Source organism: Thamnophis sirtalis, unplaced genomic scaffold (genome assembly GCF_051295495.1).
Source record: "Thamnophis sirtalis isolate CommonGarterSnake01/CBP01778 unplaced genomic scaffold, rThaSir2_p1.2 scaffold_8, whole genome shotgun sequence".
NCBI lineage: Eukaryota > Metazoa > Chordata > Lepidosauria > Squamata > Natricidae > Thamnophis > Thamnophis sirtalis.
The window spans coordinates 82,508,693-82,535,314 of record NW_028261388.1 but is presented as its reverse complement, the minus strand read 5'-3'; the positions used below and the strand labels follow the sequence as shown (position 1 = coordinate 82,535,314).

Below are 26,622 nucleotides of genomic sequence, written 5' to 3'. Positions count from 1 at the left end.
ACATTACACCACCAACATTAGTAAAATATTATCTATTAAACTGATTACATGGATGGCAAATTCCCATTTATCTCTAAACAAAGGACTTGAAAAGAGGCTTAGGGAAATCATATCTCCTTTCAATACGGTTAGCATACATGGAAATAATTGAGATTTTCATTCAGACAATTTACATAGATTTATAAGTCCTTTGGTTTAAAAATGTACAGGAATAGGAAAAATGTGAACAGCAATACCACAGCGGGTTCAAAATGTTTATGCCATTTCTTTAAGCTTTACTGAGAGAAGATATTTATGCAAAGGATTAATATTTAAAGGATTTCTTACAGAGCAATCTTATTGTGATATCAGAATACCGAGATATTACAAATGTTCTGTTAAATGGTATGCCATCAATAAACTGCAACATTAATATTTTAAATTTGAATATTAACATACACACATTCCACACAATTCAATACTGCTATGAAACTGGAAAGGTGATCTAATGCAGTGTTTCTCAACGTTGGCAACTTGAAGATGTCTGGACTTCAACTCCCAGAATTCCCCAGCCAGCATTTGCTGGCTGGGGAATTCTGGGAGTTGAAGTCCAGACATCTTCAAGTTGCCAAGGTTGAGAAACACTGATCTAATCTACGTATATGTACTTCTTCCCTGAGTTCATTCTGTTATAAGTTTATAAAAATAACAGTTTATTGCTCTGTAGGAAATTAAAGAGATAATCAGTTAGGAATAAACATTCTTCTGGAAGGGAAAGAAAATGAATTAACAGCTGATTAAATAATTACCTTAGAAAATCTATCCATGCTCCAAATTGAAAAATTCAGGATAATGAAGTACTCTGCATATAGTGTTGTACTTAAGCAGAATGCCACACTCTATTGGTTAATTGACCCTCTTACTTATTTATGCAGTTTAAAGCTATTTCATTTTTCTTACATCCAAGGAACATCACATTTAAACTAATAAAATGGGACATCTAGTCCTGCTTTAGCCATGAAATCTTTGTGATTTTGGACCAGTCTCTCTCTCTCTCTCTCTCTCTCTCTCTCTCTCTCTCTCTCTCTCTCTCTCTCTCTCTCTCTCTCTCTCTTTTTTTTTTTTCAGGGAAATAGAGGGAGGAAAAAGTATTAGGGTTCTTGATTATTAATGAATTATTTTAAAAATAAGAAAGGCAGGATTTTAAAAAAAGAAATCAAATCTAAAAAAAAAGTCATTGAAAGTAAATGATGCAAATCGATTTTATGCATACCTGCTCAGAATAAAATTGGCAAGGCGTTCAGGCCACTGCTCCATTCAGGAATCCTAAAATTGAAGCATTGTGACTAAAATTAGAAATAAGACCCATTATTCTGATCAGAAGTGTCTTGATGGGCGTCACATAAATTTTGGCCTCTTTGTAAAATCACATTTTATCTGAATTTAATAAAAAAAAAATGAAAATTACCAGCGTTTGTTTTGTTATATCTCTATAGATTATACTAATCATTCTTTGTGAAGATGAATATGAATTTATCACTATGAATGAAATATTTTTTCCATTGTATTTTATACGGCAACTTTGACATGCACAAGCCCCTAAGTTCAATGTTAATATCATACTCACAGCATCTGGCAAATGAATACATAAAGATAAAGTAAAGTGAAAAGTAAAATGTAATTTTGAACCAGCTTATTTGTTATATTTTGATTTACCAAGGGGACAGCATATGATATGCAATATCTTTCCATTTCTATAGGCAATGTGGATAAGGTATAATAAAGTAATTTCCACATTTTTTTCACCAAAATAATAAACTAAATAAGGTGGACAACGTGTAGTGTAAAGATTGATAAAGCCCTCAGCATAATTCCATTCAGCTTTTGATCATAATGGGAACTGATGGAAAACTGAATAAAGAATATTATCCATGAAACAACCTGTATGAAGCTAAACTGGGTTAATTCCCAGTCTCTAAATTGCCACCATAGGTAACTGAACTCTGGAAATGCTGTCACTCTTCTGAAGTACCATATTTTTTGGAGTATAAGATGCACTGGAGTATAAGATGCACCAAGATTTTGAAGAGACAATTTTTAAAAAAAGGTTTTGTACTCTCTGCGTAGCATATCTTAAATAGGCATGGCACTTATCTTTTCAACAAACACCTCCTATTCCTTACTTCCTCCAATTGTACATCTATTATCCCCAGGCTGTTACTGATCATGGATTCCCATCTGTTCCATTTATATTAAATTTTGATCAAAGTCTAGTAGATTTCTGGTACAAAGATCAATAGCCCTTTGGATAAGACACAGTTCAAAGCCTCAAGAAATTATAAGTTATATCTTCCTATTTGATCTGTAAAATAAAGCCTTTCTCTATTTTATATCTGGTGAAACAAAATTCTTTCTTTCCCTCAAAACTTCAAGTATAGATTTCTTTTAAAACAGCTATGTTTATGTTTTCAGCTTTTAATCTTAAACAGAATCATCATAATTAACTTGTTCCTTTATTTTTTATTTTCATAAAACACCGAGTCACTTAAAAATAATAAGATATTTATAGAATGTCCTTTCTTATCTATACCTTTTATATGTTTGTAATACACATTAATCATATCCAATTTATTCAATAATTTTTCAATTTTCTCAAATTTAGATTCTAAGTATTGTAATGATTTTTTTTACATAGTGTTACATTTTTAGGATTGTGCCACTTTCTCTTGCCAGCATATTGAACAGTGCACACAGTGATATGTTCATGTCCAACAAAGAGCATCCCACACTATTGCCTGTATTACCTCCCGCTTTAATACAGATAGCAAGCACCCAAGTGGAAGGCCAAATCAAAACTGCAAAACACAATAAATGCAAATATGAAAATTGCCTGTACACAAATGTTGTACAAAATGTTTTACAGATGGCACCTGGCACCAACGAAGTTAGCTAAAATTTCAACAAATACCTCCCCAAAATGCTGGAGATGCGAATCAATACACGGAACATATTACCATTTATGGGAAAAAAATTTTGGAAAAGGATCAAAAATTGGCTGGAGGCAATAACAGGGGTTAAAATAGAATGGAAACCTGAAGTTTTTTTTATTAGGAATTATCTCTGCGAAATACAAAAAAGCTTGTCCAGAATGCAGCCGCGCGAGCGATCGTGGGTGCGCCTCGATTCACCCACGTAACACCTATCCTCCGCGAGCTGCACTGGCTGCCTGTTGGTCTCCGGATTCGCTTCAAGGTGCTACTTGTCACCTACAAAGCCCTTCATGGTATTGGACCTGGGTACTTGAGAGACCGCCTACTGCCAATTACCTCCACTAGACCAATAAGGTCCCACAGATTAGGCCTCCTCCGAATTCCATCAGCCACCCAGTGTCGACTGGCGACTACCCGGAGGAGAGCCTTCTCTGTGGCTGCTCCGACCCTCTGGAACGAACTCCCCATGGAGATTCGGACCCTCACCACCCTCCAGGCCTTCCGCATAGCCCTTAAAACCTGGCTGTTCCGACAGGCCTGGGGCTAAAGACTTGCAGCCCCACTTCGAATGGTATGATTGTTGTGTTTTTTAGCTGTGTATGGTCTTTATGTTTTGTAACTTTGTTTGTTTTTTTCCCCTCCCTTGAATTGTGAGCCGCCCTGAGTCCCCTCAGGGAAAATGGCGGCATACAAATAAAGTAAATTCAAATTCAAATTCAAATCCAGTATTATTATTTTTTTAATATCCCACTCCTCCTCTCCTTCGTGTATTTCCACTACATGTCAATATGCTTAATATATCCTAGTTTTAAAGAAAAAAACAGTATACATGTGGGGTCAAATTATATTAAAATCTAACATGTCTCGTCAAACCTGATATATATCCCTCCCTCCTCCCCCCTAGTTTGGTTCAGGCTTGAGGCTTACTTTGGTTCAGCCTGCCACCTCATGAAGACAGAACAGGTAGACACCATTATGTAGAGGTAGATGTTTCTGCTCCACCAGCTATATCTGAATCTTCAGAGGTTGTCTCATCTGGTCTGAAATACTGCATAGAAGTAATTCAATACAGTTCAGTTCCAGTTCCAGGAAATTGTTGAAAAAAATAGATAGCTCTTACCTTGCCTTTATCAAGCATGGAAAAATAAACTCCTAAACAACTTTACTATTTTGTCTATTGTGAGAAATTGTGTGGGAAATTGGATAAAATACTTTAATGTTTCTAGAAATGAGTGTAGGTGATCTTGTTTTACACTCTTTTTAAAACCAATGCTATCTTTTATTTTCAACCAAAACAAAGGATGGGATTTGAAGGAGGAAAGGCTGTTGATATACAGAAATAATTCATCCAATTTCACAGAAGACAATGTTTTGAGTTAGCACTGGAGAAAGAATATAATGAAATGTGTATTCAGAATTGCTTCTATGATTGAGAATATCCCTGGTACCTTTTGACCAGCTAACTTCAGGTGAGTTGCACTGGGGGGAAAAAAGGGATGTGTCTAAGAAATAAAACCATTCCTGAATGTGATACAGGTGTTGTGTAAATATAAAAAGTATAAAAGCAATTATACGGTCAAGCCAATTGGTGGATTAAGACACATCCCAAAACATCATTATGCAGCTGTTCAGGATGAACAACTGGGAAACAATGGGGTGGGGAAAACAATAAACACTAAAAATCAATACTTTTTCTCATGCCTAGCATCAAAGATGGTATCAAAGAAATAAATGATTATGAAGAGATGACAGAGCTAGTTCTGTTTGGGGACCAATGGTACTATGATTTTAAATATATATATATATATATATATACAATACAATCTGGAACGATCACCAGGATCAAGGGTTTTCTCTTCTGAGCATTTGGACTCATGCTGGAGCCCATCTTCAGGGAACTTCTCTCTAGCAGAGGGTGCACTATTCTCCATGAGATATTTAAAATGCCTGGTAGAAGTGGCTTTTTAGATATTGATTGGGGTGTGTTGATGGCTGACTTTTAAGTCATTAGCTGTCATTACCTTTCTAAGTACTTGATAAGCAGGTGGTAAATCAGGACTCCTACTGACTCATGGGGGGGAGGGGGAGGAGGGGGCTTTTTCCCAGGCTTCAATCACTTCTCTGACTGGTTGTGCCTGTCATCCAACAATCTTAGTAGCTGCAGAGATGAATGTGTGTCCTTGTAATAGTCTGTTTCAGGGGTGGGTTCCTGCCAGTTCTAACCTCTTCTATAGAAGAGGTTCCACAAATCTACAGGGCAGTTTAGAACCGGTTCCAGCTCCCTCCCCCCGTCCGTCCGCACATCATCAAGATGAAGAGCGAGAGGAGGAATTCTGGGAATTGAAGTCCACAAGTCTTAAAGCTGTCAAGTTTGAACACCCCTGAGGGTATTTTTTTAAGGGTTAGGGGTTCAAGGGTCTTGTAACTTGACAGCTTTAAGACTTGTACACTTCAATGCCAGAGTTCCTGAGCCAACATGACTGGAGGAGGAATTCTGGGAGTTGAAGTCCACAAGTCTTAAAGCTGTCAAGTTTGAACACCCCTGAGGGTATTTTTTTAAGGGTTAGGGGTGCAAGGGTCTTGTAACTTGACAGCTTTAAGACTTGTACACTTCAATGCCAGAGTTCCTGAGCCAACATGACTGGAGGAGGAATTCTGGGAGTTGAAGTCCACAAGTCTTAAAGCTGTTCTAGTTTGAACACCCCTGGGGTTTTTTTTTCCTAAAGGGTTAGGGGTGCAAGGGTCTTGTAACTTGAGAGCTTTAAGACTTGCGTGCTTCAAATGCCAGAGTTTCTGAGCCACATTTTGGTTGCTAAGCAAGAGTGTTGTTAAGTGAGTTTCACCACGTTTTACAAGTTGGCTATGCCCACCCAGTCACATGGCCAGCAAGCCACTCCCACAAAGCAGGCCACACCTACAGAAGAGGTTCTAAAAAAATTTGAAACCCACCACTGGTCTGTTTAAAATAACAAGACTTCAAGAATCACTTTAATTTGATTCGACCAGACGTTCTCCAGCTGGACAGACGTGTGGGGGGGTCTCACATGAACCCTGACTGACAAACTATCTCTGAGATCTTTTTTAGATCGGAACCCCCCGGAGGGAGGGGCAAAGAAGGGGCAGCATCTCATCAGACCCAGGGGGAGGCAACAGGTCCCTCACAGGTTGGAGATTTGCTCTCTGAACCAGAGTAGGGGCTGCACAAGAAGCTGACTTCCAGCCAAAGCAAATGAACAGGAGTGTGAGGAAGAGATGAAAGACCGATAAGAAAATTCATCTAACCCAAAGGCCATAAACCAAACTTGGAAAAGGCAAAGAATCTTGGGAGCATAAATAATATTGATGATCAGATCAGGATTTTTGTAAAAAGAAAGGGAGAAAGAAAAGGAAAAACAGGAGCCATTTGTTTGAAACAATTTGGACAGAAAGGGAGAAAGCAGAGAAGTGACGAACCCACCCAAATACTAACTCTAAATTTGGCTTTTGGTCTTGAAAAGATTGTATTTTTAAAGGAGTCTAGGAGCATGAAGGTTTATTTCATCAGAGTGATTTTTTTAACTAATATATCTTAATCAACCCCAATTAATGAGAGATGGGCTGTATCTCCTCACTGACAACTGATAACTTAATCTTGCTTGTGTGGGAAATGCTAATTAACCACCAGCAGTGAATCAGAACTTGGAAAAGCAGGAGGTGAAGAAGAAACATACCCGAGTTTGGGCTGTATGCTAGCTTGTTCCGATTAATATATTTTGAGCAGCTATGACCAATGAGAGATGATAATAACAGAGTCAAGACCTGGGAAATACGAAGGGAGGGGGGGCTTCCTTTTTTTTCTGCAAAAGATTAAGATGGCTCCAGCTTCTCTTCCTGTTTCACAGTAGTTGAATTAACTAAATTTAAGGTGGACTAGAACCTCAAAATAAGACTTGTATAACTAACTGCAATTTTGGAACTGGACATTAAGGAAGAACAAAAGACACAAATACACACACACACACAAACACATAAACAAACACACAATCACTTTCATTTGAGGGCAAACTTGTTGATAGTGAATGTAATACTTGAGTTTTTGCTTATCTCCATCATTGTATTTTATGTCAGCAATATTTTGTGACCAAGGTTATTGCTGCTACTCCCTAATTTTCGACGTATTTTAGATTTGGAACAAAAAATCAGGACTTGATCTTTGTGGAAGTTTTGATTCATAACAAAAAAAAAGATCAGAGTGGTTCACGTTTTCTTGTTTAAGCATATTCTAGTCTATTCCCCATATCTTGCTGCTAAGGAAACATGTAATATGTGTGTTCATTTTTTTTTTCTTTAGAGGAAAAGTTCAAATGTCTAAAAAGATTTTTTAAAAATTGGATCAGGGAAATTATTAGTATAAAATACTAATGAAGTTTGAGGGATCTTTAGGGATTTTTGTATGCTTTCACATCTAAGAATAGTGAACAATAATATTTTCATTTATCTAATAAAGTCAACGCAAAATTGGAAAGTGCTCAAATGCGGCTGAACATCATTATAAGTAATCCTCACTTACCAACCATTAATTCAGTGATTGGTTGGTGCTGAATAAGGAGACTTATGATTGGCCCTCAAAGTTACAGCCTTTGGAATGTCCTGCATGGTCATGTGACCTAAATGTGGGTGCCTGGCAACCAACACATATTGTTTTTACAATGGTCACATGATTATTATTTCTGAGAAGCCAAATCGGTGTAAAAAAAGGGCAGGAAGTTTCAAGCCAAGTCACATGGTGTCATACTTAACAACTCATTGTGATTCACTTAATGACAGTAGCTAGAACTGGCAAACTGCCATTGTCAGCTAGACACAGTAACAGCTTCACAATCCTGATTGATCTTTTTTTCCCCTCTGCATTGCTTAATCGGTTGCCAGTCTCAACTGTAATCACTAAGTGAGGATTACCTGTATTGAATAGGTCTGCCATATACATGGTACAAATTCCATATATCCACACATATATCCACCTATATAGTTGGAAATAAAGGGACATGTTTTCTTCACCATCTAGCTATTGCTCAGCTGTAAATAGTCCTATTAATGAGGGGGGTGGGGAACCTGCTTTTGATGTTGTAAATAAGTGGGATAAACGTAGTCAATTGTTTGTTTTCAGACATGAAATCAAACTGAAGCTGTTTCAATAACAGGTTTGTTTTTAACCATGTTGTGAAAACTCATTTCTTTTCAATTGTGCATTTTAAAAAAAATGTGGTTTCTTCTAATTTGTACATTTTAGCAGGTGCGTCCTTATAATAAATGGATTTATATGTCCACGTCTCATATTAGCTATATTTTTATGTTAATTTTATCTTTTTTTGCACATAGATATTCGTAATTGGAAAACTGCAAGCATTCCAGTTGCTATTTACGGTAAGTCTGTTTCATTAATACTCAGAATGATATTCACTCAAGAGAAGAATTATTAGAATTAATTTCAGTTTGCTCCAGAGGAGACTCACTCTCTCTCTCTCTCTCTCTCTCTCTCTCTCCCTCCCCCCCCCTCTCTCTCTCTCTCTCTCTCTCTCTCACACACACACACACACACACACACACACACACTTACTTTAACAAGAAAAAGGATTTATAGCACACTTCAGAAATCACTAGAAATTATGTATCTAGAATATACTATAATAATAAACACCATTGTGCTTTGGGGAACAAAATGTCTGTGAGTTACAGCATAAGGTTATCCTGATTAGGAGGGTAGATTAAGAAGTGTGGAGTTGTGTTTTTAAATGGAACTCTTATTTTCTTCCAGGACCAATAATGGGTAGTCTCAGATTCCTTACACTTATTCAAATTCTGTGTCATTTTAGACTGGTCTAGATCTGTGCTACATAAACTGGGATATTTTTTTTTTCTTAAATGCTATTCAAATTCACAGGAAAAGCAATCTCAGTTTCTCAGAAGACAAAAGCTTTCCATGCCAGAAAATGGAAGAACCTACATCCTGCTTACATTATTACACAGAAGCAACAAGCTCAAGGCTAAAATTTAACATTAATTCATACCAGAGCTCTTTTTATATATATTTTTTATTTTCAAAACAAACATATAAATCCTCCTTCTTTACATACTGTAGAAAGTGTATCAGTTGGTTACGAAAGACTTTTGTGCATCTCTTCTATCGTCATCAAATATAATTCATATTAATTCTAATATCTTAATTCGGATATTTATTATATTACCATCATCATACCTCCACTTTTATTTCACTATGATTATTTAAACGTCCTTCATCATAAAATATACCAAGATTTAATACACAACCACATGCTGGCATTTCATTTCCTTATTTATAAAATCCTCCATTAACATTAAATCCTCATTTAATGTTAGCTAAATATCCATAATATTTAATACCAAAATTTTCTAATCCTCCATGTATATAATTTATTATCATTATCCTTTCTTTATTTAACTTTATCCTATATCATAACATTTGCCCCCCTATTAGTTAAAACTTAGCTGCGTCTAATTTTGTTCATTTTTATTGTTATTGTTATTAATAACCTTTATATATAGTCCAAAAATATTTCTAACCTTCCCTTCACGGGTAACATTCAATATTCATATCCAATTGTTACTTATCGTAACATCTCAACATTGTATACATTACTATCATTATCAATTTTTATTTAACTATACCTATTATCTATACTATACCTATACTATATACTACGGCTCTTTGTATTCCAACTGTTCTTATAATTCTATTAAGTTTTAAAACTTAAACTAAACATTAAGGCCATTAAAACACACACACACACACACACACACACACACACACACACACACACACACACACACTACTCAGGTTCTTGCCGGAGCAGTTAACAATTTAGTAGAAGAAAGGAAACCAGTAACAGATGAGAGAGACTGAAAGAAATTCAAGAAAAGAGATTGGAAAAAATATAACAAGGAAAATGCTTCTAATGCAGATTGCTCTAAAAGTAATAAGGTTGTTGAAGATCTTTCCTTTTCACTCTGCTCTTCAGGTAGAAAAGCCAGTTTTGGAAATAACCAACCATAGAAATAGCACAATCTTCCTTCGATCACATTTTTCTAACAGGCAGAAATGCAAATCTAAATTTACAACTATATTTGTCAACATAGTAGCAAAATACAGGCATGTTGACCCTTAATGAATGCATCAATCCACCTTTTTAACGCTTTGATTTAGGAAATAATTATCCTAATCAATGAAGGATTTTCATTTAATTAAAATTAATGAACACTTTAAATGGCTGTTCTGTGTTATAGACTGTTCTTGAATTCAGAATTAGTCTGAGATGGTACATGATAGCTATATATTAGATATCTCATTAAAAGTGAAGGCTATCTTTGTTTAACTGAGGAGAACTATGTAAGATGAAAGTCTATGAACCAAGATTATATTAACCAGGAGTTTGTTTCTGAATGCTTTGAATATCTCAATAGGATACTTGAACCTTAAACAATAGCAAATAATTATACCTTGAAGGCTGCATTCTTGTATTTAATAAGCTTTGCTAAAATTAGCTTAAAAGTGGAGGCAAAGAATTATGAACTGTATAATACTTGGTAAGCAGAGGTGGCATTCAACCCGTTCTGACTGGTTCTGGTGAACCAGTAGCGGTAATTTTGAGTAGTTTGAAGAACTGGCAAATATCACCTCTGACTGGCTCCACCCCCACCTACTGTATTTGCTGCTTCCCGAGTCCCAGTTGATTGAGTCCCAGCTAATTGGCTGGGCCTTCTTCTTCTTTTTTTGATATAAACTTTTATTTTTATTACACAGACAACACATACACACAACAATAAAAAAAATACATCATCACAATACAGCATGTCGTTTGGTTACAGGTGTTTTTACATCCATATTCTCGAATAACATTTACCATCACAGATTTTTCATCTAGTATAACTAAATACCTCACTTTCATTGTACAGTATATGTTCAATTACAATTAGTATTATTTTTTTCCAATAAATCATAATTCCCTTACATTCTTAATTGTCTTAATTATATAATCCCCATGTGAAAGAAGATTTTTTTTTTACCAACCATTTATATTTATATATCACTATTTTCAATTATGCATAGTTCCACCAATCAACTATTGGGTATGCTTATGTTCATTATTATCCTTGTACATCCTACATTCAAACAGAAATCTTATTCCTTCATTTTTCAACAAGATATTCTAAATAGTCGCTACATATATATATATATATATATATATATATATATATATATATATATATATATATACCAATTTTCCATTATTCCCTTATTAAAATTATTTATCAACAACAAGATATCTTTGTAATATGTTCTTAAGGTTATACATTATATCACCAATCCTCTATCAAGTATACATAAAGTCATCCTTATCCTTTTTAAAGCAAAAAATTCTAAAGTATTCAATTCATGGATGTATCAGTTTTTCATTGTATCGTTGTTAATCTATTTCACAGCATAATTGTGTTATCATTTAACTCCTTCAGTTAAAACATGAGTAAAACATTTTTCATTTCCAAGTTTTTTCCTCCTGGCTGGGCCTTCTTCTGTTGTCCTGCACAGGAGAATGGACCTGGAAAACAGGTTAGTGGGATAGGGAGAGAATGGAGATTGTACAGTATCCTTCCCCTGGAATGGGGTGGAAATGGAGATTTTACAGTATCCTTGCCCTGGAATGGGGTGGAAATGGAGATTTTACAGTATCCTTGCCCTGGAATGGGGTGGAAATGGAGATTTTACAGTATCCTTGCCCTGGAATGGGGTGGAAATGGAGTTTTTACAGTATCCTTGCCCTGGAATGGGGTGGAAATGGAGATTTTACAGTATCCTTGCCCTGGAATGGGGTGGAAATGGGGATTTTGCAGTATCTTTCCCCTGCCACGCCCACAAAGCCACACTCACAAAGCTATGCCATGCCCACAGAACCGGTAGTAAAAAAATTTGAATCCCACCACTGTAAGTTGTATGTCCTGGACACATTGATGAAATTTAATTGGCAATAGTGAATCAGTGTTTGTGGATCTATGAAGATGACTCAGAGGCTTTGGGATTTTTGAATGGAGATAAACTCTGTTGATCCTATGTCTGCAAAAGCCTTGTTCCCATATGGTCTGTTGAGATGGAAAAAAGTAGTCATGGGAATGGTTTTCCTAGTATCTTTACAATATGAGAATTTTTTTTATCTTCATGGTTTTCCAAACAGCTGCAGTACAGCCTATGAAATAAGCAAGTTTGTTATTGACTAGAGATGTTGCAAATGATGTAGACATTATAACCTCGACAGCATATTGCCCTGTTCACAGTAGATTTTGAAACTAAGGGCAACAAATCACTTCTACTTTTTAACTATCACTACAACCAATCCAGAAGTTGTTTGTGTGGTTGAATTGATGGTGGAGTCAATGAATTGTTAAGACTGAAATTAATAGATTGTTTAAAAATGTCTGCCATTGAAGGCTTGGATGAGAGTTGTGAAGCAATATGACAAATGCCTCTTTGCAAGAGAAGGGTTGTGTTGATTGTCTTGAAGGAAACAGCAGATCATCTCTAAATCTAACTGCCTAGCCCTAGATAACAAGACCTGGTGATGGTTAAGAGCAGAAAAACTGGGAAATAGATAGAGGAGTTAATTCTGGTTCCATAAGACCAAGACTTAAGAACAAATTTATGCAAAGCCAGAATTGAAAAGAGAGCAACAGACAGTTAATGCTACCTCTGCAAATCATATAAAGAGATAGTGGGCAGCTAGTACTTCTGGAAGAAATATACCACATAGAGTAGGGTCTATGAAGAAGTGGTATTCAGCAGGTTCTGACTAGTTCTGGAGAACCAGTAGTGGAAATTTTGAGTAGTTCGGAGAACTGGTAAATACCACCGCTGACTGGCCCCACCCACATCTATTTTTTGCCTCGTAAGTCCCAACTGGTGGGGAGGAAATGGGGATTTTGCAGTAACCTTCTCCTAGAATGGAGTGGAAATGTAGATTTTATAGTATCCTTCCCCTGGAGTGAGGTGGGAATGGAGATTTTATAGCATCCTTCCCCTGGAGTGAGGTGGGAATGGAGATTTTACAGTATCCTTACCCTTCCATGCTCACCAAGCCACAGCCACATAACAGTAGTAAAATATTTTGAATCCTACCATTGGGTCTATGAAATGTATATCATATGGGGAGTTCTCAAGAGGCCCCCTCTAGAGGCCGATACCAGCTGGACAGATGCTATTTGTTGTATATATCTTCTAGACCAGAGAGTCAAACTGGTGGCCGGGGGCTGGATGTGTCATGCACAGGCCACACCCACCCCAGCTCTGCGAAATGTCACATGATGGCAACTTGATGTGGCGAGTTTGACTCCCGTGTTCTAGATAGCGGAATCCAGAACTGATACAAAGTAATTGTATTCAGTTATGGCTGGGTCAAATTCTAATTCTAATTACCGTACTGTGACTTAATGATGAGCATATTATTAATACAGGCCCTTTAAAACTAGTGTCTTTTCACTTTTAAGCCCAATTCAGTGTGTTTCTGCCCATTTTTCAAGCCCTAAATACTATGTAGCCCAAGTACAAGAAGATAATGCTCCAATATGAGCAGAAATATCAGAAATTCCCTATAGATCATAAGGGTTATCCTAACCTTCAAAAATACTTCAATTTGGCCATCAGAGTTGCTGATATTCATGTTGACAGTGGAATCTGCCCTAGAGCCACTGATACTGTAACATATAGGCCCCAATTTTGGAACCATATTTGGAGCTGATAGTTTTGGGAAAGTCAAGGATTATTTGTTGGGCTTTTATGAGGCTGCTGAACATATTATTTTAAGTAGAATTCTCCAAACTTGTCAACTTTAAGACTTCAACCCCCAGAATTCCCCAGAAATCCACTTCTGGGAGTTGAAGTTCACAAGTCTTAAAGTTGCCAAGTTTAGAAACCCCTATATAATTTCACCATATTTTATTTCTTAGCATCACCTCCTCAATATTTACTTTTCTGATTTATTTTTTCTTAAGTTTTTCTGACATAAATATTCTGTAAACAACAAAAGAAGGTAAAGTGGCAAGGTTTAACATCTCAAAGCAGGATTAGTAAGTAATACATGAATTTAGGGAAAAAGCAATAAATACAAACATGTATAATTGTGCCACTAAAGAAAAATTACCACCAATTTTAAAAAATGATAGATATAACTTTAAAAATAGTTGATGCAAGAATATATTGAAGGCATAAAAATGATTCAGTTTTTTTTTTTTAAATAACCCACAGACCTGTCAGGAGATATTCTGAGGTAGTTGCCTTCCAGTCAGTTTCCATTTAGCTATAAATAAAAATCTGCCATTTAAAACATCTTTTCCTAGTACATGTCAGGATTCACAGCTGCCACAAGAGGTAAACATTATTTTTTGTAGAATTTCCAGAAATATAAATAAGCAGGTGAAACTATTCTCTAGACTCCTTATATATGTGTACATGGAAAAGCATAATAAGGGAATGCAGTGAGGGGAAATGTGATAAATTCTGGCATTTGTATAAAGCAAAATAAATATACAGTATATACGGGGACTGGGATTCATATATGGGTTATCCAATTTACAATTTTGTTTCGCTGGGTAAATATGTTGTTCCATAACATAATATAAAAATATTGCAAAAATGCACAATGTTTCAGCTTTGTAATATCTATAACTATTCTATATCATGTGCATAAATATGAATAGTTGTTGATTGCACTATTGAATTAGTCCTTAATAGCTGAAGCATCCTACTGATTTATCCTTTCACTTATAGAAGAATCTCTGCGTTGATGTTGTTTCAATAAAATCTGAAAAGAGACATGTGATTATGCCAGTTATTTCTCAACTTAAAACAATATAATAAGGTAGCTCATGTGCGTCAGTAATTATTGACAGTATATATTAGGATGGAAGGATAGTACAGATGTACTAGCAATGCTCCAGATCAAAGTGTATTATTTCCACAACTTTACCTTTTATTGCCTACTAGGAAGGGGGGGTTCCTGCCAGTTCTAAGCTCTTCTATAGAAGAGGTTCCACAAATCCACAGTGCCGTTTAGAACCGGTTCCAGCTCCCTCCCCCCACCTGTCCACACATCAAGAAGATGAAGAGCGAGAGGAGGAATTCTGGGAGTTGAAGTCCACAAGTCTTAAAGCTGTCAAGTTTGAACACCCCTGGTTTTTTTTTTTCTAGAGGGTTAGAAGTGCAAGGGTCTTGTAACTTGACAGCTTTAAGACTTGCACACTTCAATGCCAGAGTTCCTGAGCCAACATGACTGGAAGAAGAATTCTGGGAATTGAAGTCCACAAGTCTTAAAGCTGTCAAGTTTGAATACCCCTGGGGTTTTTTTCCCTAAAGGGTTAGGGGTGCAAGGGTCTCGTAACTTGACAGCTTTAAGACTTGCGTGCTTCAAATGCCAGAGTTTCTGAGCCAACATTTTGGTTGCTAAGCAAGAGCGTTGTTAAGTAAGTTCCACCACATTTTACAAATTGGCCACACCCACCCAGTCACATGGCTGACAGGCCACTCCCACCCAGTCACATGGCTAGCAAGCCACTCCCACAAAGCAGGCCACCTACAGAAGAGGTTCTAAAAAATTTTGAAACCCACCACTGCCACTAAGGTACTTGATGCCTTTTCAGACCAAATTTGAATTCACCCAGCCATTATGAGCCAAGGTGGCGCAGTGGTTAGGGTGCAGTACTGCAGGCCACTTTAGCTGAATGTTATCTGCAGTTCAGCGGTTCTAATCTCACCGGCTCAAGGTTGACTCAGCCTTCCATCCTTCCGAGGTGGGTGAAATGAGGACCCAGACTGTGGGGGCGATATGCTGACTCTGTAAACCGCTTAGAGAGGGCTGAAAGCCCTATGAAGCGGTATATAAGTCTAACTGCTATTATCAAATTATTTTCATATGTTAATGTATATAGTGACATTGCTAGAACAATATGGGAATCCTTCTGTCCATCATACACTGTTTAGGAAATGGCTGTAAAGAAGCATTAGGTTGATCTTAGAATTGAGTTTCTCATGTGCTCTGTTTAATTCTAGGAAAAACGTAGTTTATAAGATAGTATAGGAACTCTTTCTGAAACTGTTTCCATATTACATGTTAATGCATACTATATTCAAGTTTAGTATGTCATCTGATCCGGGGAATGATTTTACATCTTTTAAAAAAAGAGAGTGAAGGATTGTTTTCTGGCCACGAAAATTTTCATGTTGTGTGCACCAGATTAATAACCCTGTGTTTTGATAATCATTAGTTCACATGTAAAGTAAGATGCCCCATTGCAGATCAGATCTAATCTGGTAATTTTCTTTTACTCCCTGTGGGCATGCAAAAGCTTTGGGCGGGAGGAAGGGGAAGCTAAAGGGGATTTTTAAAAAATATTATCTTTTTATTTCCCTGAGCTTCCTACTTTCCCTTGGACTTAAAAAAAATCTAATTATGCACCATTTCATTGTTTTCCTATCTACAAATTAGGGAATTGAGTGTGGAGTGGACATTGGGTATTTTTTTGGGGGGTGGGTGGGTGGGATGAAGGACTTGTATGTAAAATATATATTCCTTCATATATATATATATATATATATATATATATATATATATATATATATATATATATATATATATATATATATATATATATATATATATATATATATGTGTGTGTGTGTCTGTGTGTGTGTGTGTGTGTGTGTGTGTGTGTGTGTGTGTGTGTGTGTATATATATATATATGTGTGTGTGTGTGTGTGTGTGTGTGTGTGTGTGTGTATGTATGTATGTATGTATGTATGTGTGTATGTGTGTGTGTACATATATATATATTCACATCCTGTACCAAAAAGTATTTGTATTATTTTTGCAGGGTGAGCTGGCTGAGAATTAAATGAATATGATTTTTTTTAATAAAAAAAAACTGTCACTAATTTTTTGAACTTGGCATGGCAGACATGAGAAAATAAGAGGTCTTCTGTTTATTTCCAAGTCCACCTTGTATTGTAAAGGCTTTCCTTATATTCTAAAAGTTGAATTTCCCTTCAAGGGTATTTAAAAAACAAAACAAAAAAAACCCACTCTTATGTTGGACAGGTACTTCTCTAACATTTGGAAACTGTGGGCAGTGACTCTTCCTTATGATTTCATATGAATATAATTTGTTAATTTAGAAGTATACTGAACTAGAGTAAAGTGAAAGTTATTTACTATTTGTTGGATTTACACAAATTATGGGCAGTTACTCTTCCTTATGATTTCATATGATTTCCTTATAATATTATTTCAAACATAAAACTTACCACCATACCGCTAAAAGTCAACAGGACCTCTAATATAAAATATAACAGGAGGAAGAATAGCAATATAGCAATAGCAGTTAGACTTATATTCTGCTTCATAGGGCTTTCAGCCCTCTCTAAGCGCTTTACAGAGTCAACATATTGCCCCCAACAACAATCCGGGTCCTCATTTCACCCACCTCGGAAGAATGGAAGGCTGAGTCAACCCTGAGCCGGTGAGATTAGAACCGCTGAACTGCAGATAACAGCCAGCTGAAGTGGCCTGCAGTACTGCACCCTAACCACTGCGCCACCTCGGCTCTTATGCCATATCAAATAGCAGATATTGCTCAGAAACCCAGCAACGCTTATGGTATAATATACAAGGCTCATAAGAGTAGTTCTGAAATAAAAATTGAGTTTGGCAGATTGACAGGATCACAGCAGGAGAAATAATTTAAGGATTAAGGGAATGGCAGAGAAAAGCAGTTGGACCAACAATTTGACTGTTTATCTCATCTCTAAAATTAATGACCTGAGCTCTGATATGAACTTAACCAACAAAGGTACTGAATGTGATCATCCCAGGTTTACTTTCCTAGAGAGACCCAACTTTCCTAGAGAGACCCAGAAGCCTTGAGACATTTTGGTTAGATTTGTGAACTCAGACTCAGATATAAAAGCCAACACTATAAGAAAAACACATCAACTGGAGGGGATTCAATGGGCGAGTGTGAGAATATTCTTTCAAGGTATCAGTTAGCTACACTGCAGTAAAGAAAGGAATTCATACCACCGACAGGAAAAAAAAGTATGCATACAAAGGAAGTGTTTCCCCTTTTAGGTCACAAGGGCGAAAAGTTATTTCAACTTTGACTGAGATGCAGAGCGTATTGGCAGAGCTCTCTAACAAAGCATGAAGGAAGTTATCTACAATTTGTCCTTGGAACTGTGGAAAGCAAACTCAGATTAGATAAGAAGGGTTCATCAAGCTGCAGAGTAACAGAAATTTGACTCTTTTTGAATCTTTAGGTTTAGAGCAAGGGGCAAAAACATGAGAAAAGAAATTTATCAAATAATAATGTAGATAGTAGGCCTGATCTACTCCGCAGCAGAAAACTCGTGCCCCGGTATGGCTTAACAGCTACTATACTAGTAAATTAGATGCCAGACTCAATGACCCCTTGAGGATTATAAGGAGATGTATTAAAACCACTCCAACTTGCTGGCTCCTGTTCTGAGCCATATAGCACTGCCAGCTTTACAAAGTTAAGACCACTACTGTAGTAAGAGTATATGTCTTTGGACAGCACTGGCTCTTCGACTTTGAAACAGAGATGAGCACCATCCCCTAGAGTTGGGAACGACTAGCACATATGTGCGAGGGGAACTTTTACCTTTTACACCTTTCTTTTATTTTATTGAAAAGTTTTAATAAATTTTACAAATATTTCCCCTTCCCCTTCCCTCCCCCCACCCCAACCCTGCCACCCCTCCACCCCTCCCTCCCCCAACTTCCCAGAGCAAAATACAGGGTATAAACATTTAACAATCATACACTAAAATAAGCTAACTAACTATAACATCCTACCTCCCTCTTGTACTTTTAACTCCCATTTTATTAAGCTAAATTTAGATAAATTATAACATTCCTTGTTCATTCATAAGCTAATTGAAATTTCTTAGTCCGAATTTTATTTTGAAAATAGTCAATCCATCTTGTCCATTCCAACTTATATTTCTCATCTGAATGGTCCTTCAAGTATGCTGAGATTTTGGCCATCTGTACTAAATTTACTACTTTCATTAATAAGGGGCTACTGATTAAACAGAATTTCAGTTCATTCAGTGCTGTGAATACAGAGGAAAGATGAAGCAGGTGATCATAATGGGCTATATAATAGATTTTTATTCAAGCATGGGGAAAATCTCTTAAGCACTGTTGTTTTAGTCATCTGTGAGAATTGACTTCAGTTGACTAGACAAGAAATTATTAGTAGCTTTTTCTCTTGCTTGCTATGACATAAAACTAAGCTCTTTGCAAGCTTGCATATGTGAATTTCTTTCTTTATTTTGAATTAAGGTAGGAGGTTTGCTTTTGAACGAGAAAAGCAGTATTAAAACAAACATCCTACACAACTCTTCAGCACAGTAAATAATGCATTTGCAATGAAAAACTAATAAGAGCAAATCCATACTTATCAACTCTACACATGGCAGCTTTAATTTAAACCAGTTTAGGAAAAGCAAGGGGAGAATGAAACCGATGGCAACAGATTGCAGGCTACCATGGTTCACCGACAAAAGGGTGAACGACAAAACCGCGCCCGACTAAACCCCGGTGACAAAACCGCGTGTTCTAAAGCGCTCCGACGAATGAGTGCTGAATTGCGCCGACAACAGCGCGGTGACAAAAGCGCGCTGTAAAACTAAATCTAACCCTAAACCTAAACCTAACCCCCTAACCCTAAACGTAACGCTAAACCTAACGCTAAACCTAACCCTAACCCTAACCCTAAACCTAAACCTAACCCTTACCTTAAGTTAAATCGGCTTTCTGTCGATGCGCTGTTGTCACCGCGTTGATGACGTCGCAGTTTTAGCGACGCGGTTTAGTTGGGCGCGGTTTTGTTGTTTGCCCTTTTGTCGGGTGACGGGCTACCATATCCTCCCATTAGACAATTCATTGCTGCTGTCCCCTCTTTCCTTTTTGTTCCAGGAAAACACTAGCTAATCCCACCCCTTCCTCTTAGTAGGGCTTAGAGTCCATGCATACTATAGCTACTGCCCCTATGCTGAGATTTTGGCCATCTTTACTAAATGTACTACTTTTAGTGTCTATTCTTGAATAGTAGGCAATTCTTCCTTCTTCCAGTACTGCGCCACCAACAATCTTGCTGCCGTTATTAAGTTCAGAATCAAATTAGTCTCTATAACTGTACAGTCTGTAATTATACCTAACAAAAACAACTGAGGAGTAAACTTTACCCTCTTTTTAAGAATATTTTGAATAATATTGACCTTTCTTTTATTAACAGCAGTCAACTAAGAATTCTGCCTAGTATGTAAAAGATTGCTGACTCAAAACCAAGCAGAAACTTTTAGAAATTATGGTTTTCTTTCTTGCAGCTACTTAGCTAGCTTTTCCTAGTAGACTGAAAGTTTTTTTTTTTTCCCTAAACAAGTTCTTGGTCTTATTATAGTATTTCATTGATATAACTCTTAGCTACTAGGCTGTTTTACTGTTGATGGACAAGGAAAGGCCTTTGAAGCTCTTAGAGGCCTACTGCTTCATTTGAGAGGGCATTCCATTTTTTCTATAATAGCCAAGAAGCATTTGGAGTTAGCCAGCAAGGAAGGAAAACTGCACTCTAAACAGGCAAGAGCACTCAATATAATGTTAGACGGGGGCAAGGACCTTTCAAAACCACAGCAGGAGAACTTGTCCAAATTTATGGTTGGAGGAGATAAGTAAAAACTGATGCTGTTTTCTGGAGGTAGGCAGCTCATCCAAAGAATCCCTCAAAACAACTATCTCAATGGGCTTGGGGATCTCGTGGGAATGGAGAATTACTGAGATGGATGTAACACTGAAGACACTCTCTTCAAGCTTTTTTAAAAAAATATGGATTTTTTTTTTAATTATGGAGGGTTTAATGTTTGTTTTATGCTTTGTTTTTAATTGTATGCCACTCACTCTAGGGTCAAAACAAACCAAAAATTTCAGACTTCACCAAAAAAACATTCTGGCTTTTCAACTTGCCATCTCTTGTGTGTGTAAGAGAAAAATCACTCTCCTTTCCACTCCTTTCCCCTCTCCTCTCTCTTATTTTTTTTTTACATTACCCAATGCCCTTTCAAATATTTTCTACAAGGAAGAGAAATATTATCCACATCCAGTCCTTCCGCCACTCTCAGTTGATGGAAGAAAATGGAAAGGTCCTTTAGCTAATGCCAGGCAATGTTATGGCATTCACTGGAATGGGGAGAGTTTTGTGTGATAGATTCAGAAGGTAATAGTTATTATTTTTTGTTAGCACAGATTTAATAAGGGAGCTGTCATTACTCTGCTTGACAAGCTCCGGCTGTCACTGGAAAAGCCTTTGGCTGTCACTTGAAAAATATGAACCCTCCTTTGGTATTTTTGATCTCAAACTGTGCTGTTATTTCTACTATAACTTAAGGAATCTTGTAATGTGTTTTCAAAGGAATAGGAAAAAAAAAACAGGAGGTTTTTAGTCTTTCAAAATGTTCGTTTTGTTAGTTCAACTTTGGGGGAATCAGAAAGCGGTCATTGGCTAATTAAGTGTTTCAAATGTTCACTTTCATCTCCTTTGTAACTGTAATAAGCTAAAGGCAATGGAGAGGGGTGGGCCTACACTTCTGTGATGAAAGTGCAACCATGCTGTGCTTGCAAAAGAAAGAGTTTCCAATTTTGAAAATTCACAAAATACAAGTCTTTGCTTCTGTCAATCACTGGGGAGACTTCCAAGGTAACTTGACCGATGATCAAACCCAAATTAGCTTAGCAAAGTTACAGGACTGTTCTGACCCCCCCCCTTCCTCGCTCGTTCACAGACGACAGTCAGACAGACTTAAAAGGAAAGAACTTTATCAGTCCTGGCTCACGCTGGCTGCGAGCCCAAAAATAAACATAAATAAAGTCTCTGGCAAAAAGGTTACGCAGAAGAATACAAAAACAAAGAGCTCTTACAGCAGGTTCCACTACAAAACCACGGTAGACTAAAGCGCGTGTGACTAAAGCGCGGTGACAAAACCGCACGACAACAGCGCGCCAACAGAAGCACGCTGTAACATAACCCTAAAAATAACCCAAAACCTAACCCTAAACCTAACGCTAAACCTACCCTAAACCTACCCTAAACCTAACCCTAAACCTAACCCTAAACCTAACCCTAAACCTTACCTTAAGTTAAATCGCGCTTCTGTCAGCGCGCTGTTGACATCGCGGTTTTAGTGCCACGGTGTTGTCGGCGCGCTTTTGAAGTTCATGGTTATGTCGTGCCACGCTTACAGCAAAACCAGGCTTACGGAAAGAAAGCAAATCACTTCTCCAAGTGTCTCTTTGAATCAGGGTTACAGAAAGCAAATCACTTATCCAAGTGCCTCTCACAAACAAACCACGACCGATGAATGACGAACCACGAACGAACGACAAACGTTAACTTCTGCAACCAGGGCGTGGCACCATCCGTCCTTTTATCTCCAGAAGATGACACTAACCAGCCCCAGCTGCATTGTTATTCCTGCATCCTGACTCAACTCACAGCAAACTTCTGCTGAGTCACAACACTGGACCACACCCTGCATCTATATTTTTAACTGTATCAACATTTCTTATTTCCCTTAATGCTTTCATAGCATTCCCTGTTTAAGCATTATGTATGAGAGCTTTCGTGATCCACCTTGCAGATAACCACAAAGGATAAAGAAGAAAATGCTGATATATACTTTTGTTTTGAAGGATACAAGCAAGATTGATATCTTCATATCTGAAACCCCTTCGGATTCTCTCGTTACCCTTCTGTTTCTTTTTATTTGCATAGTTTTGCATATCATCTGCTGATTTGAATTATAACACTTAGCTTGTATATAGCATTTCCCAAAAAAGTAGTTGAAGTACTTCATACTTTCATAAGAACCTTGTAAAATAGTATTCTTTCTGTTCCTCCTCCTTCCTGTAAATCAAATATATGATGCATTACAAGTTAGTTTGAGCCAGATCTATTTATTGTCCTTAAGAATCATCAATTATATGTTGTTATGGAGAAGACAAAGCAAAGAGGAAGAGAAAAATCAAGCAAACCAGAAGATTAATTTGGCTGTTACTAAGCGAGTACAGTAAGATGGAATTTCTGCAGAATAGCAATAACAATAACATTTAGACTTATACCCCTTCAGAGTGCTTTATAGCCCCCTCTAAGCAGTTTACAGAATCATCATATTGTCCCCAACAATCTGGATCCTCATTTTACTGACCTTGGGAAGATGGAAGGCTGAGTCAACCTTAATCCAGTCAGGATCAAACTCTTGGCAAATGGCAGTGTTAGTCTTCAAAACTGTATTCTAACTACTGTGGCATCAAGGCACAAAAGAGCAGTGTGTTGCAAGAAAGGAGAGGTTTAGGCCATGAATTTTGTGTTCTTAGTTTAGGCACAAATAGTGAGGGTTTGCTAATCACCAAACATGGCAAAAGGTTCAGTGTGATGTTATTGTGAAGGAAAGGAATGGTGGACAATGTTTGTCAGTTCTCAATGTGCACCAGAGTTCTACAACATAGTTATGTGTTGTGGCCCAGCAGGAGCCATTGGAGCTGCCGACAGACTCCAATAGCGAGGGGCCCTATGAGTTAGCTCTGGACGATGTGGAGGCTCCTGGGCAGGGTGCAGACTCCAAGCAGGGACCAGAGAGGCTGGTTGGCCACCAGGAGGCACCTGAGGCATGGAGCAATGGTGAAAGCCAAAGGGAGTTGGTCCCGGACTCCAGGCAGAGAAGGGTGGAGAAGTGCAGGCAGCAATTACAGAGACATAGGAGATAATCAGGCCCAGGTGGTTGTGATTTGGCTCCTCCTAAGAGAGTATATAAGAAGAGACTTTGGGAGGAGACCTTTTGCAGGACACAACCGTTTTACTAAGCTGGAGAAGCTCTTGTGTGTATCTTTTACCTGTGGGAGACTGGGTTGCTGCCAAAGTCTTGTCTGTGAGTATTTGCTGTGAATAAAGTGTGGCTAACAGTAACCTTGTGTCGGCATGACTCACTGTACAGAGCGGGGTCAGAACAGTGATGTATCTCTCTTCCATTTTATGACCATTTATGATTTTATCTTAGGTCCAAAAAATGCTGGAAGAAGGGAGTGAAAGAGTGTGTAAACCCTTGACAATTTTATAAGGAAATGGAAAAAAATACAACATGCAGAATGGGAAATAATGCAATTAGAAAATATCAAAATAAATGAGACTGAATAGAGATTAGAGCCCATTTGAACAAATATTCCATGGAAATAGAATGTAGAAGGTGGTAGAGATAGCAAAGGAATGCAACAATTGTTAACAGATGAAACTGACAGTAAAGAAATGTCAGCCCTGAAATAATAATAATAATTGGCATTGACAAAATCACTACCAGTTAATTGCAAAAGACAGCTTTCCTTGGAACAATTTATATTCTTTCAATGATACTTTGAACACCATCAAATAATATCTGCCTAGCCCAGATCCTTGGGAAAAATGCCAAAATCCAGTTTGACTCTCTGGCTGACTGTGCAACCCAGTATAATAAATTACATATATATGCTGCCAAACTCCGGCTCCGGCTCTCAGCAGCTGGAAAAGAAGCAAGTGTAGAAAAGCGATTCAAAACAATCCCACCTTGATTTTTCATGGTTTAAGAATTGACAGAAGGAAACTCTGGCAGACTTTCAAGGTTCTGTTATTGCATGCTACAACAGTAGAATTCAGTCCCTGTGGTAGATGATTACTGATGTGGCCTACCTCAAAGTGGTGAGGTACAAGGAGCAGAAGATGCTTTCTTCTGTCCCTGTATTCATCTGCATTAAATGATGTATGTCAGTATTGCTATTCCACCTAATATGATGCTAGTGGAGTAAATGTCGTTTTTGGAGCTTTGGAAGACTGACATCTTACTTGCTTGGTGATTATGCCGAGGTGTATTGATGTCTGACACATAACTTCAAGAAGGAACTGATTCTTTCTATCTATAAGTTTGATAACAAGTAGGATAAGGGTAATAAAGCTGAAAATCAACCCAGGAAAAAATAAATAAGCAGATACACTTGATGAAATCTGGAATTAAAATTCAGCCTGTACTGATGGGATATATTTTTTTTTGAAAAAAAAAATATTTTAAATAAAATTGAAGAGCCATATTCTGAAAATGAACATGACCACGTACTGCCTCTGGTTTCCCAAATGGGAGTAGCAACAAATATTTGCATTATTACAACTCCTGTGCCATTCTTGAGGGAGTGGAATTTGGCAAGAGATACCCATACATTAATTACATTCCAGTTTGTCTACTGCAATGTGTTTTAGTTGAGAATACCCTTGAGAAGTAGGCATAAGCCTTAATTGGTGCTAAATGTCACTGCCAGGACTCTATAATAACCGTGACATGACAAATGCGCGCATGACAAAACCGCGCCGACAAAACTGCAGCGAGAATACCGCGATGTCGAAATTGTGCCCACAACAGCGCGCCGACAACAGCACGCCGACAAAAGTGCAATTAGGGTTAAGGTAATGGTTAGGGTTAGGGTTAGGTTCAGGGTTAGGGTTAGGGATAGTATGTTGTTTTCGCATTGTTTGTTGAAGGCGCGCTTTTGTCGGTGTGCTGTTGTTGGCGCGCTGTTGTGGGCGCGATTTCGACGTAGTGGTTTTCTCGCCGCGGTTTTGTCAGCACGCTTTTTTCGTGCGCGCATTTGTCAGTGAACCTATAACAACAACAGTATATGATGCATATGTGAAAGTTTTGAACTAGTGATCAGTTGCAAATATAGTTGTTGTTGTTGTTGTTATTTTTTATTTTTAATGCCCTACTTGAGGCCTAAGTGTATTGCTTTCAGCATAAGCCAGACCAGACCTTAATGTCAGCGAGAGAGGACTCTTGAACATTGTTTCGCCAAGTGTTCCCCTCCCTGCACACACATGCACACACACAATGAAATTCTGGATCTGGGTTTTGGAGGCAACAAAATGAAAATGGGATAAAAGAAAATGAAACAATGATTTATTGAAGAAGCCTGGGAAAATAGCAGGATTATTTAAAAGGACTGTGTTAAAGGGAAAATGATTTAGAGCAAAAAGGCGGAATCTTACCAGCCTTCAGCGGTTAGAAACTCATTCTTCTCCTTTTCAGAGAGTGATAGGAATGAAATTACATAAGGCCAGGTGATGCATAGCTCTGATCTAGGCTCCAGTTTGAAGTTCCACCATTGAACATTCTATCAAAGTTTGTTGCAGCAATCACATTCAGAAAGCACACACAGGTAACTGATTCAGCAGGATTCATTAACCTCTCTTTATATATAATATAACACATGAAGTAAATATACAATATCAAAAGCTGTTTGGTAGCAAAGATAAGCAAACACAGGCAGAGTAGTTTCAGTTTCAGTTCAGAGCAGCAGACTAGTTTTAGAGTCCTGCACAGACTCAGAACTTTAGTACAGAGCAGTTGAACTAAGCCACGCCCAGGCTCCTTGCTGGCTCCTTGTTGCTCACACAGCAAATACTGGTTCAGTTTCCAAGCAGCTCTCATTGGCCGACTTAGTTGCTATG

At 37.6% G+C, this 26,622-nt stretch overlaps 1 protein-coding gene across 1 annotated transcript in view; it reads left to right on the top strand.

Annotated features, from left to right (window-relative positions):
- Nucleotides 1–8,320: 8,320 nt before the first annotated feature.
- Nucleotides 8,321–26,622, top strand: part of CDH18 (cadherin 18) — a 315,976-nt gene continuing 297,674 nt past the window's right edge. The window contains exon 1 of the mRNA XM_087721989.1: nucleotides 8,321–8,372. The gene's annotated coding sequence lies outside the window, so the exon portion shown is untranslated. The remainder of the gene's footprint in view (nucleotides 8,373–26,622) is intronic.